The 15,067-nt window shown below is 46.9% G+C and overlaps 1 pseudogene; it reads left to right on the top strand.

Annotated features, from left to right (window-relative positions):
• The first annotated feature begins 2,048 nt into the window (after positions 1-2,048).
• LOC115555036 (uncharacterized) lies at positions 2,049-5,593 on the top strand (annotated as a pseudogene).
• Positions 5,594-15,067: the final 9,474 nt, after the last annotated feature.

Here is a 15,067-nt window from a genome sequence, read left to right on the forward strand (position 1 = left end):
TTCCCCAGAGGATAAAGCTTGGGAATAAATATGATTGGATACGATTTCTCAGCACTGAAATACAACAGTATTGAAAACTATAAGATTATGGTAGGCTATTGTGTTCTCTTGAATTATAAAAGCGTGGGGTTCCTCTTTGGCTTATAACTGCATGTGCGAGCAATTATTTCCATGCATCAAGCACCTCCGGGAAAAGTGGGGTTCTCGAGTCTATGGCACTGTATTTTGGGGGGTTACAGGCTAAAAAGTTGGTGAACCCCTACTCTATAGTGTATCTCTTCAAGATTTAATTTGTTCAATTTGGTTGGTCTTCAGGGCTATTGGATGATTACCACACCCTCTCGAGGTCGCCATACTCCTTCCTCGATTGGGAAGGTTCTGCTGGCTTTCATAGATGGACATTTGTCCAACGGCAAGCAGGTGTTCCCCCTTGCCAATCATGCAGCAAGTGACCTGAATAATAGTGATTATCAATCACTTCTCCCAGTGACTGAGAAGTGTGTGACTTGAAGGGAAAGGGCATTGTTCATGGTTTTGATACTCTTCATCCCTTATGGAGGGAACTTTGGCATCTAGGCCCTCAACATATTCTCCCTAGCGACTTGTCAGGGCATGGAGTGTTCGTTCAGAGGCTCTCGTCTTGTTATGACAGGGCGTCAGCTATCTCCTGGTTCTTTCCAGCCCTGTGTGTCATGGTCCGTTCCTGATTTTCCCATTCACCTGCCTGTCAAGCTGATCTCACCTATTTAGCTCCACCACCTTCACCTGTGCTCCCTCTATATCAATCCTCTCTCCCTACTCAGTCTCTGCCAGATCGTCTCTCGTCACTCAAAAGGCTTTCCCGCAACTCCAGAACTGTTTCTCAGACGCTGATCCTGCCTTTTCCCGAACCCTCGCCTGTCTGACCACCTGCCTGTTGTCGAGTCCCTGCCGGCCGGTCTGCTCCCCTGTTTCCGACCCCTCGCCTGCCCAACTTCCCCGCCCGCCGACGGTACCCCCAGTCTACCTGATTGTCTGCCGGTCCCCGAACTCTTGCCTGTCCCCGTTTCCTCTGCCTGCCCGATCCAGATCATCTGTGCAATCAATAAATCTTTGGACTGCCCTGTCACCATTGTCAGTCTGTGCACTTGGGTTCTGCCTAACCCCCCCCCCCCCCCCCCCCGTTACACCTGTGTTCTACTTTACATTGGAAGTCTTGTAGCTCCAGGAGTGATCTTACATTCACACTACCTCTGTCCGTCTACGTATGGGGGCTTTTTGAGGCATCCATGTGTTTTCCCGGGTTGTATAACAAAGGTGATTTCATTGGACAGTGTATTTGCATATATTTGCATAACGCGATGACCGACGGATCCGTCGCTTCCTGAAAAGTTGAACATTACTCAACCTTTTGACGCAGGCAACGGAGCCGACAGTACGGACGGACCCACAATGCATTTCGAGAGGGCCCCGAGCAAAGTCAATGAGATCCGTCAACGGACGGATGTAGTGTGAACGCGGCGTAACTCTGGCATTCTTATCCTTCTTTACCGTCATCCACTGTGGACACTAACAATGGTATCTTCAAAACTCTTCAAAACTTAATAGCAATGAATTCCTTCTCAACAGAAGAATATTTTTACCCACGTTTCAGTTACCTATCGCTAAAGTACCGTAATTTCCTGACTACTAAGCATACCTGAATATAAGCTGCACCAACTGAATTTTTTATTTTTTTTTATTTTGAACATAAATAAGCCGCACATGTCTATAAGCCGCAGGTGTCTACCGGTACATTGAAACAAATTAACTTTACACAGGCTTTAACGAAACACGGCTTGTAACAAAAATAAAAAAATTGCCTCTGGTTTGGTGACAGCTGAGGATAATGATAACTTCTGGAATATAATGACGAGAAACATCAGCAGACAGGGCAGGCAACTAGGGATGCACAGGTTCTGGACATTTGTTTAAAAGCTGATGTGATGGATTTGTAGTCCATTGCGCCAACCAGGCTGCCTTACTCTACAGTTGACTGGGCCCCGCCGTTCTCCCAGTTCTTGTGGCCCATGCCATCTGACGAGGAATTGGCCGCATTTGTAGAGCGGAGCATTATCACCTTTTTCCCCATACTGGAATACTCTCACCTGGGACTCGGGACCCTCAATTATATACCCAGGCCGGGCCCCCTGTACTTTTCAGATCTGGTGCCGGACCATGGCCCGGATCTTAGCCTTCCATGCCTGCATTTGTTTCATATGCTCAATGAATGACCTGTGGGGTGATGGATGTCGGCCTTTTACTTTGTCCAGCAGCGAACCCTGTTGAGCTCTGGAGAACTTCGCTCATAGAGAAAAGGACCAAGGGAAGAGGCTGTTCCCCTGCTCTTCCCATAGGCATTCAACCTCTTCTTGATATTTAGTTCATCGTATATAAAACCGTTCTACGAGGCCCTCGGCCTGGGGAAGTTGCGATTTTCCATTTGTTTGCGGTGAAGATAGAGGTGCAGCTCTAAAAACCCAGTCCGTCAGATAAAATAAATTAATGACGCTCTTGCTATCGTTGCTCCAGCCAGATCCGACTGGAGGTAAAGCAAAAAATGTTCACTGAAAAAAATCTTCCCTGCTTATTTCCGACAAACTTTTTACCTTTTTCTTCTGTCTATCTCGGATAACGATGTTTTGCTTACTTTGCAGAAGCTACAAGCTATGACAACAATCATTGTCAGAATTGCAGCTGAGTGATTCGGTGAGGAGGTAAAGAAAAGCTCTGGAACAACTTACTCAAAGAACCAAAGAGCTGTGAGGATCCATAACATCCGGTAGGAGATTAAGGCGCTGAAGTTCCAATACAAGGAGGCCGTAGACGAGGGTCGCATTGGCCTGGCCCAGCTAATACTACAGAAAAAGATCAGGGTTCTCAGCCGGGCTGAGTGGCATCGGAGGCGGCGCCGTGAGAGAGTGCGTTAGCGCGCTGCCTTTATCTCCAACCCCTTCAAGTTCACCATGGATTTGTTGGGGTAGAAGCGCAGTGGTAAACTTGCCTCCTCGCAGGAAGACATAGACCAACATCTGAAGCAGACATACAGCGACCCCGCAAGAGAGCAGGAGCTGGGAGAATGTAACATCCTCATAGACCCCCCTGAACCTGAGGTGCAGTTTGACATGTCAGAGCTGCAGCTAAAGGAAGTCAGGGAGGTCGTCCGCAAAGCAAGGGCAAGCTCCGCTCCAGGACCGAGTGGCACTTCATACAAAGTGTATAAGAACTGTCCCAAACTCCTGCTGTGTTAGTGGAAAATCCTGTGAGTCTTCTGGAGTAGAGGGAGGATCCTACATCAATGGAGAGTAGCTGAAGGGGTGTGGATCCCGAAGGAGGAAAACTCCACCCAACTCGACCAGTTCTGCAGCATCTCCCTACTTTGTGTCGAGGGAAAGATTCTTCTTCTTTAGCACTGTTTCCAAACCACTGTGTACCTACCTTGAACAGAACACCTGCAATGACACATCTGTCCAGAAGGGCGGCGTTTCGGGAATTCCAGGCTGTCTGGAGCACAACGGTGTGGTGACACAGCTGATAAGGGAGGCAAGAGAGACCAAGGGCAACCTGTCAGTTCTGGGGCTTGACCTGGCAAATGCATTTGGCTCCATTCCACACAAGTTGGTTCATCTCACATTGACAAAACATTATGTCCCCAGCAAGTGTAGAGACCTCATTGCTGATTACTACACCAATTTCAGGATGAGGGTCTCTTCGGGAGCAATAATATCACATTGGCACAAGATGGAGATCGGTATCATCACAGGGTGCAGTATCTCTGTGACACTATTCTCCCTAGCCATGAACATACTCAACAAGTCTGCTGAGCCAGAGTGCAGAGGTCCCCTATCGAAATCCGGTCAACGGCAACCCCCCATCAGGACATTCATGGATGACCTCACAGTCATGACAGAATCGGTCCCAGGCTGCCGGTGGATTCTGAAGGGACTCGAAAAGGTGATGGTCTGGGCCCGGATTTAAACCATCCAAATCAAGGTCTATGGTACTGAGGAAAGGGAAGGTGGTAGAAAAGTTCCGCTTTAACATCACAGGCACAGCCATCCCAACCATCTCAGAGAAGCCAGTCAAGAGCTTGGACAAGGTTTTTGACAGCTCTCTGAGAGATACAACATCTATCCAGCCGACCTGCACTGAGTTGGATGGCTTGTTGAAATCCGTGGCCAAGTCCGGCCTACCTGGAAAGTTCAAAGCATGGATATACCATCACAGCATTCTTCCCAGGATCCTTTGGCCCCTCCTTGTCTATGCAGTCCCCGTCTCAACAGTGGAGACCTTAAAGAGGAGGGTAAGTAGCTACCTTCGGAGATGGCTTGGATTACCGAGGAGCCTGAGCAGCCTGGCACTCTACGGGAACACCAATAACTGCCCTTCAAACTGCAACTGCCCTTCAAATCCTTGGAGGAGGAGTTTAAGGTTATAAGAGCCAGAGAAGTTGTTCATTAGAGGGACTCACGTGATCCGATGGTGGCTAAAGCAGGGATCCAAGTGAGGACTGGAAGGAAGCGGAGGGCAGAGGTCGCAGTTCAGGAGGCAGAGGCAAGGATGCGTCAAAGGAACATGGTGGGAGTGGTCACACATTGCAGAACTGGGCTAGGCTCCTTTCCAACTCCCCAAATGAACAGCAGCGGGAAGGGAGGGCGCCGCCTTGTTCAGGAGGAGGTGAGAGCTGCAGTGGAAGAAAAAAGAACCGTTAAGGCAGTGGGAATGAAGCAACAGGGAGCTTGGACAAGATGGGAGAACGCGTTTGAGAGGAAAGTAACCTGGGCTGAGCTGTGGAAAGCCGAGCCTCACCGCATTAAATTCCTCATCCAGGCAGTATATGATGTGCTACCATGCCCATCAAACCTGCACACATGGGGCTTAGCCGAGACACCAGCATGCCCGTTATGCTCCAAGCGAGAAACCCTGGAACACATCCTCAGCTGCTGCACCAGGGCACTTGGAGATGGACGGTACCGCTGGAGCCATGATCAAGTTCTTAAGACCAACGCTAAGGTCATCAGCGAAGGACTTGTGTGGGTGAAGCGGTTCCGACACTCCAAGAAAAAAATAGCCTTTGTCAGAGCTGGGGAGCAGTCAACCCCTGCCGGAAGAACATGTGCGGGAATCCTAACATCTGCACATTGCAGATGTTAGGATTGCAGTCACCACCCTGCGACCAGACATTGTCCTTGTGTCTGAGTCCAGCAAGCAAGTTGTGCTGCTGGAGCTGACCGTCCCATGGGAAGACCACCTGGAAGAAGCCTTTGAGAGGAAGCTCTCCATGTTCGCGGGACTGGTCAGTGTCTGTAAGCAGGCTGGTTGGGGAGCAAGGTGTCTCCCGGTGGAGGTTGGTTGCAGGGGTTTTTGCAGCCCGTTCCCTGACCAGAGCCTTTAGTAGTTGGGCATCGAGGGAGAGAGAAGGAGGAGAGCCATCCGCAATATCACCGATGCGGCAGAGAGGGCCTCAAGATGGCTGTGGCTCAAAAGAGGAGAGCCATGGAGTCATGATAGCTAGCTAGCCATCTGGACACAAACTGGGGTCTGATCAGCCCCGGCTGGGTCACCTGGAGGAGGGCGTATTTTGTTGAAAGACCCGAAACGTCTGATGATTCCAGGTGTAATGGGTTAGAAAAATAGTTCCTTATTGAAAAATATAAATACATTTGGGGCATTAGTAAAAATATAAAAGTAGACACCCCTTTATTTTTGTGGTATTTGACTACAATAATCTAATAATCAAATTTTATAATGTCGGCTTTCGCTACTATGACTCACCGAGCCACTAGATGGCGCACGGCGCCGAGGGGATCATTAACAACACAGGGTCGCGGTACCGCAGAATAAATCCTGCGAGCAAGACTAACTGAAGCTTTGTTTCGTGTCTCTTGTTTGTTCAACAATAGGTGGGTTAAAACTCCTTAAATGCAACATATTATACTTTGTAGAGTAGGCATGTTTAGTAGGGTCATGAGTTTAATAGTTTTGGTCAGAAGAAGAGAAATGGGCTGTGTGAATGTTTTGTGATCGTGATGTGACCATGAAGCTACATGCTAATGTTGCTGTTGTGCTAGTGGGTTCTTGCGGGAGTTGCGCTGACATTGGGTTCATGAAGTGAACTTGAGTTTCACCTCGGCACGGTTTAGCCGCTGGTTAGTTTATCTAAAACGTGGGTTTTTGATCTGTTTTACACCATCCGTAAAATGAAATTTTAATATATTATTTCAAGGGTTTTTGTATTGTATTAAATGGAGTTCCTACCTTTTAAATATTATTTGATATAAAGCGACATTTCAAGAAATACTCATAAGTAGCTATAGGCATTTACTTGTTGATATGTTTATTATACTGATTGTTTGATTTCATGTTGTCATACCGTGGAGTTACATATCTCTGAAGTCAAAAGTTTATGTCAGTCGTCATGTGTCATTTCAAAAATCCTTGACTTTATGAAGCATAAAGTCAAGGATTTGAACAAATGTCCTGGTGCAGAATAAATCCTCAGAGCAAGACTAAATGAAGCTTTGTTTCGTGTCTCTTGTTTGTTCAACAATAGACCACAGGATTTGTGGCAACATGCCCTCTTGGCTAGGTCAAGGGGGCAACACAGGCACAGCACTGATGATGTGTCCAGAGGCATCAGTAGATGTATGTACATAGATTGCTACACTTGCTACTTAATACTTTGGATAAGAATGTACTTTTCTATTAATCCCATATGGGGAATGTTGGTGTACATCACAAATGAAATAACTCAAATCCGTGTTTACAACTACTTACTAATATGCTAGGCATTATGTTCACAATTGTTTCTGAAAGTATGTTTGTGAAAGCCAAGTGACATGAAATATATTGACCACTTAAACTCATGTCAACAATAATCAAGGATACATTTGTTGTTAATGTGGCGACACGAGGAGGCTTTACTAATTTATATCAGAGTATCTTCTCTTTGTTACTGACCACGCCACCTTGGGTTAGGGCCCAAGGACCAGTACACAAACAAACAATGATTGGCGAACGAGCCGGAGAGGGCGTGGTAAAACAGAAGCCTGTGTCTAAGTAGCAGTGGTGCCTCATACCACTACAATCCACCCCCCCCATTTTCATCGTTGACCCGACAATGCTCTTGAAGGATCTTGACTAAGACCATGGCCTAAAAACAGCAAACACATAATTTGACTGACCGGCTGAGGGCCCGGCCTGAGCCACCTCATTGGCCGGCCTGGGTAAATGGTGGAAGTTTGAGTGTTGACCAGCTGTAGGTCGGGTTGTCCGACGCCGGACAGCTTCATAACTCACTGGAAGATGGACTGCTAAGGGAGCGCCACTGACAGAGGGTGGCTGCACCGTCAAGTGGGCAGGAAGTGCTGTGGGCAATGTTGCCGTTGTGGCAACAGGTATCGCCGATGCAAGGGCCGTCTGGACTTCTCCGGCGGGATGAGCAGCTGGCGCGAGGATGGTGTCCTTTACTGCAGCCATCAAAGCTCTCAGACGCTGCAGGCCGGTCAAGTCAGATGGAAAGAGGAGCAGGTTTGTTGCCTGAAGCAGCCATCCTGACTATAGCTTTAAGCAGCATTCGATGTACCCGTTTGACCCTGGCCAGGTTGTCCTCTGGTGCAACTGTATACACCGCACCATTGCCGTGGGGAGCTTTAATCACCCGATGCACCACAGGGTTCCACCTGTCCTGGATCTTATGACGCCCCTTCCAGACAAACTCCTTTAGACGAACTGCCTGACCCACCAAAAGCGGCTCTGACCGGACAGACTGATCATGATTTTCCTTCCGACGTTCCGACGCCTTCAAAAGCCAAGTGTAGCCGGGTCTGATGCTCCTGGACCCAGTCATTTACCGTCCCCCCAACAGGATCCTGCACCCTTCCCAACAAGAAATCAACAGGGAGCCTTGCCTTACGACCAAACATGAGGAAAAACGGGGATTCCCCAGTGGATTGATGCGGTGTGGTGTTATAAGCATGCAATATCTGAGTTAGACAAGAGTGCCATTCGCGCTTTCGAGAGAGAGGTAAAGTGCGCAGCAAATCATGAAGAGTGTGATTGAAATGTTCGCATTGACCGTTACCTGCAGGATGGTACGGTGTGGTGCGAGATTTTTCAATGTTGTAAAGACCACACAGCTGCTGAATGAGTACTTTCGAAATTGCGACCCTGATCAGAATGAATGCATGCTGGAACACCAAACTTTGAAAACCACTCCGCGACGAGCACCTGTGCCACTGTAGAGGCGCGCTGCTCACGAGTGGGAATGGCAAGAGTGTTTTTACTGAAAACATCCGTCAAGACAAGGACGTTCTCCAGCCCATTATGGGTTGGTTCAAGCAGGGTGAAATCCATCGCCAGGATTTCTCTGAAGCAAGCAGATGTCCCATGAAGCTATGACCTGGTGGCCCGGAGTCTTTAGCCACTTGGCACCGCTCACAAGTTTGACACCAGCGCCTCACATCAGACAACATCCCCGGCCAATAACACCGCTCCCTGAGCAATTCCAGAGTCCTACCCACCCCCTGGTGACCGTGATTTTGATGGACCTCCGTGAGGACTTTATCCTTTAGAGCAGCTGGCAACAGCACCTGGAGAACCACTTCTCCCCCATCGGAGCGAAAGGCTTGCCGGAACAATACTCCGGCCAATTCCTTAAATTGCTCCCACTGCTTGAGGAGCACCAAAGCTGATGGGGACAACTGCTTGCGTGCCTCATGATTCGGGTATCGTTTCTGCTGCCAAAGCACAAGGACTTCCTGGGTCACAGGGTCAGCTCGCTGAAGTTCTCCAATGTCTGGCTTTGCCTCAGATGCTGAGGCAAAGCCTGGATAGCAGCCTGACAGGCTGCAGGCCCTCGGACCTGGAGAGCTTGTTTCAAGGGCTGTGGAAGCTGCATACCAGAGATGATCATTTCAAGAACTACGGTTCTGGGTGGATACAAGCGAGACAGAGCGTCCGCATTTGTGTTACTCTTGCCAGAGCGGTAACGAATCTCAAAATCGAACGACGCAAGTTGGGCTACCCAACGCTGCTCCAGGGCTCCAAGTTTAGCCGATGACAAGTGGCTAAGCGGATTATTGTCCGTAAAGACAATGCATTTGTGGCCAAGCAAGTACTCATGGAATTTGTCCACCATAGCCCATTTTAGCGCCAGAAACTCATGCTTCATGGAGCTATAATTGACTGGGTTGTGTTCGGTTGGCCTCAGGCTTCGGCTGGCATATGCTATAGGTTGGACCTTTCCTCCATGCTCTTGCGAGAGCACTGCGCCCAGGCCTCCATGGCTTGCGTCGACTTCCAAGATGAATGGGAGGGAAAAGTCAACGTATGCCAGCACGGGTGCAGTGGTAAGCTTAGATTTTAAAGCTTCAAAGCCCCGCTGATGTTCTCCCGTCCACCGTTCTAAAACTTGCTGTTCAGACCGGACTTGGACGCCACAAGTTCAGCAACCAGGCGATGCAAAGGTGCAGCCAACTTGGCATTGCCCTCCACGAAGCGCCGATAATAGCTAGCGAACCCAAGAAAGGACCGCAGCTCCAAGATGCTGGTTGGAGGCTGCCAGCTGGCTACCACTTCCACCTTGCCTGGATCGGTGGAAACACCTTCGGCCGTAATGATATGGCCCAAGTAACGCACCTCGTGTTGGAAGAAGGAGCAGTTTGACAACTTTGCCTTCAGACCTTCATATTGCAACCGCTGCAGCACCACTTCCAATCTCTCAAGATGTTGCTGAAAGGTGGAGGAGAAGACCACAATATCGTCCAGATACAAAAGCAACGACTGACATTGCTGATCTCCGAAAACCCTTTGCATGAGTCGCTGGAACGTGCTGGGTGCATTACACAACCCGAAAGGCATGCGATTCCATTCGAAGAGTCCGAAAGGAGTACAAAATGCGGTCTTGGGTCGGTCGGCCTCTGCCACCGGAACCTGGTTATACCCGCTGGCTAAATCCTTGGTGGAAAACCAGCGGGCTCCGGTGAGTGCATCCAGCGATTCCTCAATCCGAGGGAGAGGGAGAGTGTCTTTTCGAGTTCTGCTGTTAAGCTGCCGGTAGTCTACACACAAGCGCAGACGCCCATCATTTTAACCAGCACGATCGGTGAAGCAAACGGACTGCAGCTCCCCCGGATAACCTCCGTATCAGGCAGCTGGCTGATGTGTACACATCAGAAGTGCCCACATGGACATCAGGTATGTACACAGTACCTCCCTCAACTCGAACCAGTGCTGGGGACGCCAGCAGCCCAGCAGGAAGGCCCTGATCCGAGGGCTCAAAGAGCACAGTAGTCCCAGAATGTTGGGTAGAACAGGTGGTTGGAACTAGCTGCATAGTGCCACCAAAGATACGGCAAGCTTTCTTGCCTCGCAGCTTGACCTTGCCAATGACATCAGCAGGGGAAGTCAGAGAAGCTTGATGACATCTCTGCAATGCCTGCACCACAGGCTTTGGTGCTTCGGTAACGGTGGGCAGATTGAACAGGGCAGAGCCATGTTGCCCAAACAAGGTGCTATAACATCTTCGTAAGATGTTCATCCCCAAGACACCCGGGGCAGAAAGAGAAACATCAGCAGGAGGATCCTTGACGACCAATAGCCCACACCCTGGCAAAGTCCTACCACTGAGCTCGACTTCGAGATCCAAGTAGCCAAGCTATGGAATGGGCAATCCATTGGCCGCTTAAAGCTGAAGCCAATGGCTAGACTGAAGTTTCTCCTGGCCCCAAGTCGCAAAGTGTGGCCGGAAAAAGCTTTCCCTGACAGTGGACACCATGGACCCACCAAGCAAGTGTCCACCAAGCAAGGAACCTTTACTCCCCCCATAACCACGTCCATGTGTGGACAAGCACTGATTAGCCTAGTCTCTCCCCCATCCCTTAACCTAACTGGTGAGCCTGTGGCGCCTCCCCTCGAACTTTGGCTCCGCAGTTCAACGGGTGCTAGTTTCCCGATTGCTGAGCTGGATCCCGCCTAGAAACTGTCGGTGGAGGTGGAGGAGGGGCACGTTCCCCTCTGCACTCCCTGGCAAAGTGGCCAGGCAGCTGGCACCGCTGGTAGATTACCGGACCACGGTAAGAGGAATGATTACGCTGCGGATTAATCTGCAGCCGAGCAAGAGTTTCTGTGAGACAGTTAAGCTGTTCCTGTTGGAGCTTCAGCATCTGTTTCACCTCCTGCAACTCTGAAGCCTGGGGTGGACTAGCCACGGAAGTAGCAGTCCACGCCACACTGCAAGCCCAGCATCAAGGGTACTGATTGGCTTCGGCCCCGCACACCCCCTGGCAATCCCTCTCGCTCCCACTTAATTGCCTCTGCCCTAGCGTCCAGGGTCCTGGCCAGGGATATCAACTCAACAAGTAACCATAACATATGTTTTAAACAAAAATAAACAAGGGCTCAGATTGAGAAGTTCCCCTTCCAAATGGAAATTAAATGAACAACGACACCACACCTTATGAGATTAACTCATAACTAAAAAACACACACACGCACACAAACACAGTCCAAACCAGGGGTGAGTCTTGGCGGAGCTCGCAGCGGCCCACCCGAGCGGCAGCCACACACGCACACACCGCACCACGCACAGCAGCAGCGGGACACAGGGTTAACAGCAGGAGGCAAGCCGACCAGGGGCAGCAGACAGAGCCCCGAACCAAGTCGGCGGAAGCGGCAGCGAAGCAGCAGCAATGACAACGTAGCAATGACTTAAATAACCATGATTGCTCAGCTCTCTCGGTTTAGCGTTCATAACCCCGGTTCTCAGTCCGGTTATTTTGCGTCCCTTCTAAAGAGGGAGAGGGGTGAAGAGGATCGGCGTAGCAGGGGAGACAGCCACCACGCACCATGCGACAAGCAGACTATGCTCTGGTCAGCGGCGGTAAACGACCCCAATATATTGCCCCCATCGCGATGAGGATCTCGACAGATCTGTGCTCTGAGGTGAGCGGCGAGGGCAACGACCCGGAAGTGGACGGGCCGAAGAGGCAGGAAGCGAGAGGGCAGGAGGAAGGGCACGGCCTACTTTTATCCCCTCGACACAAACATGATTGGCGAACGAGCCGGAGAGGGCGTGGTAAAACAGAAGCCTGTGTCTAAGTAGCAGTGGTGCTGTCACACCAAATTTGTACAGGCTGCCAAATTTGTACCGCCTACGTAATCCATACGTAATCCATTCCAAACCTGCCTGGCAACAGACGATCGCGTCGAGCGTTGCCTGGCAACAGACGATCACGTCAAATTACGTGGGAAGGTTCAAGAACATTCGCGAACTCGTTCACTGAGCGCGACAAGACAGATAACACTTACTTTACTAATTACATTTATTAGCGTTCCTAACTTTATATTTGTATTGTATTATGTTGTATTTATCTATTTCCCTACACGGTAATAGCTAAATGTTATGGGGATAACGTGAATAGTAATCATAAAAACTAGAGCTGTCAAACGATGAAAATATTAAATCGTGATTAATCGCATTAATGTCATAGTTAACTATTATTAATCGCGATTAATCGCAAATTCTTTTTCTATGCTAAATATCCCTTGATTTTTTTGTCCCATAATTCTTCTCATTTTAATTCTCTTATCAACATGATGAAGTGCATCGGCTTGCCTTGTGCAAATGATTTTCTATTGATAACAACATTGGCATATACTGATCAAAACAGGACGATACAAAAAAAGAGCCTATAGTGCAAATAAACGACTGCTTTGAACAAATGTCATTTGAACATAGCAGTCAGGCTACTGCTTCTTTGTTTTGAGCCAAAAAAAAAAAAAAAATATTTTTTTAATAAAATAATTACGTTAATCGCGCGATAAAATTTTTAACGCCGTTAAATTTGGTTTGCGTTAACGCCGTTAATAACGCGTTTAACTGACAGCTCTAATAAAAACATTTAACAGTTAGTAAATGCCTGCTCACCTATCTAACCATCTATCTATCTATTATCTATCCATCTATCTATTACCTATAATCTATTCTCTAAATTAAATTAAGGAAATTAAATTAACACAAGCTAGCTAGACTATGATACACTTTAAACACTCGGTTTACTAGCTAAATTCGATTAAACAATTAAATGCAATACAAATATAAAGTAAAAACAAGTGTTATCTAGTGATCCGTTATCTGTATTATTCTTTCTTTCTTTCTTTCATGTTTATTTTGAATATGTAGACAAAACAAAAACAACAAATTTTGCCGATTACAACAATAAAGCCATTCAAGAATGAATAACAAAGACAAAAATAATAATAGTAATAGTAAAAATAAAAAGCAAAAAGAAACAAGAAATAAAAATAAACATTGATGTAAACATATCCAAAAGAGTGAGAAGAAGTAAAAATGTATGTACTCTCACCCCTCTTATTACTTACTCTGTATAATAATAATGATAATAATAATAATAAATGAATATAAAAATGTTATGTTATATAAATAAATATACATATGTAAGTATGTACATATATATATATCTGCAACATACATTTAACAAGTAACAGTATGAATGTGACACATCAGCGTGTATACACAGTATACCTATATGTCGCGACTTGACTCAGGGACAAGGACTCGGAAGCAAAACTCAGAAGACGGCAGTATGTTTAAACCAAAACGCTTTACTAGAAAAAGGTAACAAAAAACGCTCTCATGGAGGATACAAAACTATAACCAAAAGGTGCTCGCTTAGGAGTATACAAAACAGTCAAATACAGTAGTGTCTGCAAGTGTCAAAAACGAACAAATCCTGAGGCTTGACAATACGCTAGGGACGCAAGGCGAACTGACATTAGACAAAGGAAAACAAGGGCTATTTATACATGAGGGAGGGGAACACAGGTGAGACGAATCAGAGACCGGGGAGGCAATCACAGTTGAGAAAGTCAAGTGCCTGAAACGAGAGGGAAAAGGGAACTACAAAATAAAACAGGAAGTGAATGACATGAGTGGTATTAACTTGGCTCAACAGAATTAACAAAGTTTGCGTGACATGACACTATACATACATACATACATACATACATACACAAACCTACTGACTCTTAGTGCAGTTCACTATATCCTGTGAACACTAAATTTTTGTACATTCTTTTAAAAACATGGGTTGCTTGGACATTGCTTATGTACTTATCTCAGATTGTTCCACAACTTGACACCTGTGATGGAAATGCGAAAACTTTTCATGGTGGAATTTCTCATCTGAATTTTGAAATTGAGTTCTCTCCTCAAACTATGCCCCCCTCTCACGTTCACTAAACAAATTTTGAATGTTCAATGGTAACAAATGGTTCCTAGCCCTGTACATAGTTATTGCTGTTTGATATGAGACGATGTCTGTGAATTTTAATAATTTAGACTGTAGAAATAGTGGATTGGAATGTTCCAGATAGCCGACCCTGTGAATGATCCTTACCGCTCTTTTTTGTAAAATGATTAGTGACTGTAATGAACTTTTGTCATTGTTACCCCAGACTTCAGTACAGTAGTTTAAATATGGCAAGACTAAAGAACATTAGAGAGTGTGAAGTGACTTATGATCCAGAACCTTTATTTATTTATGACCTATAAACTTCTTGCTACTTTGTATTTTACATGTGTAATATGTGGTTTCCAGCTGAGCTTGTCGTCAATTGTTACACCAAGAAATTTGATTTTGTGCACTTGTTCAATAGCCACCCCATCAATTTCTATCTTTAACTGTGTGTTTAACCTGAACCTTCCAAAGAACATAAACTTGGTCTTGCTCACATTTAAAGATAATTTGTTCCAGTCAAACCATAATTTCAGTTTGTACAACCCTTCATTTATGTTCTTTTGTAATGTATCTAGATCATCACCAGAGCAAAATACATTAGTGTCATCTGCGAAAAGTACCATCGACAGCAACCTGGATACTTGGCATATATCATTTATGTACAGTAAAAAAAGTTTTGGTCCCAATACTGACCCCTGGGGGACTCCACAAGCAATGTCCAAGCAATTTGAGCTATGGTTACCCAGCTTCACAAACTGTTTCCGTCTGTCCAAATAGCTTTTTATCTA

The sequence above is a fragment of the Gadus morhua genome, chromosome 12, assembly GCF_902167405.1.
Source record: "Gadus morhua chromosome 12, gadMor3.0, whole genome shotgun sequence".
NCBI lineage: Eukaryota > Metazoa > Chordata > Actinopteri > Gadiformes > Gadidae > Gadus > Gadus morhua.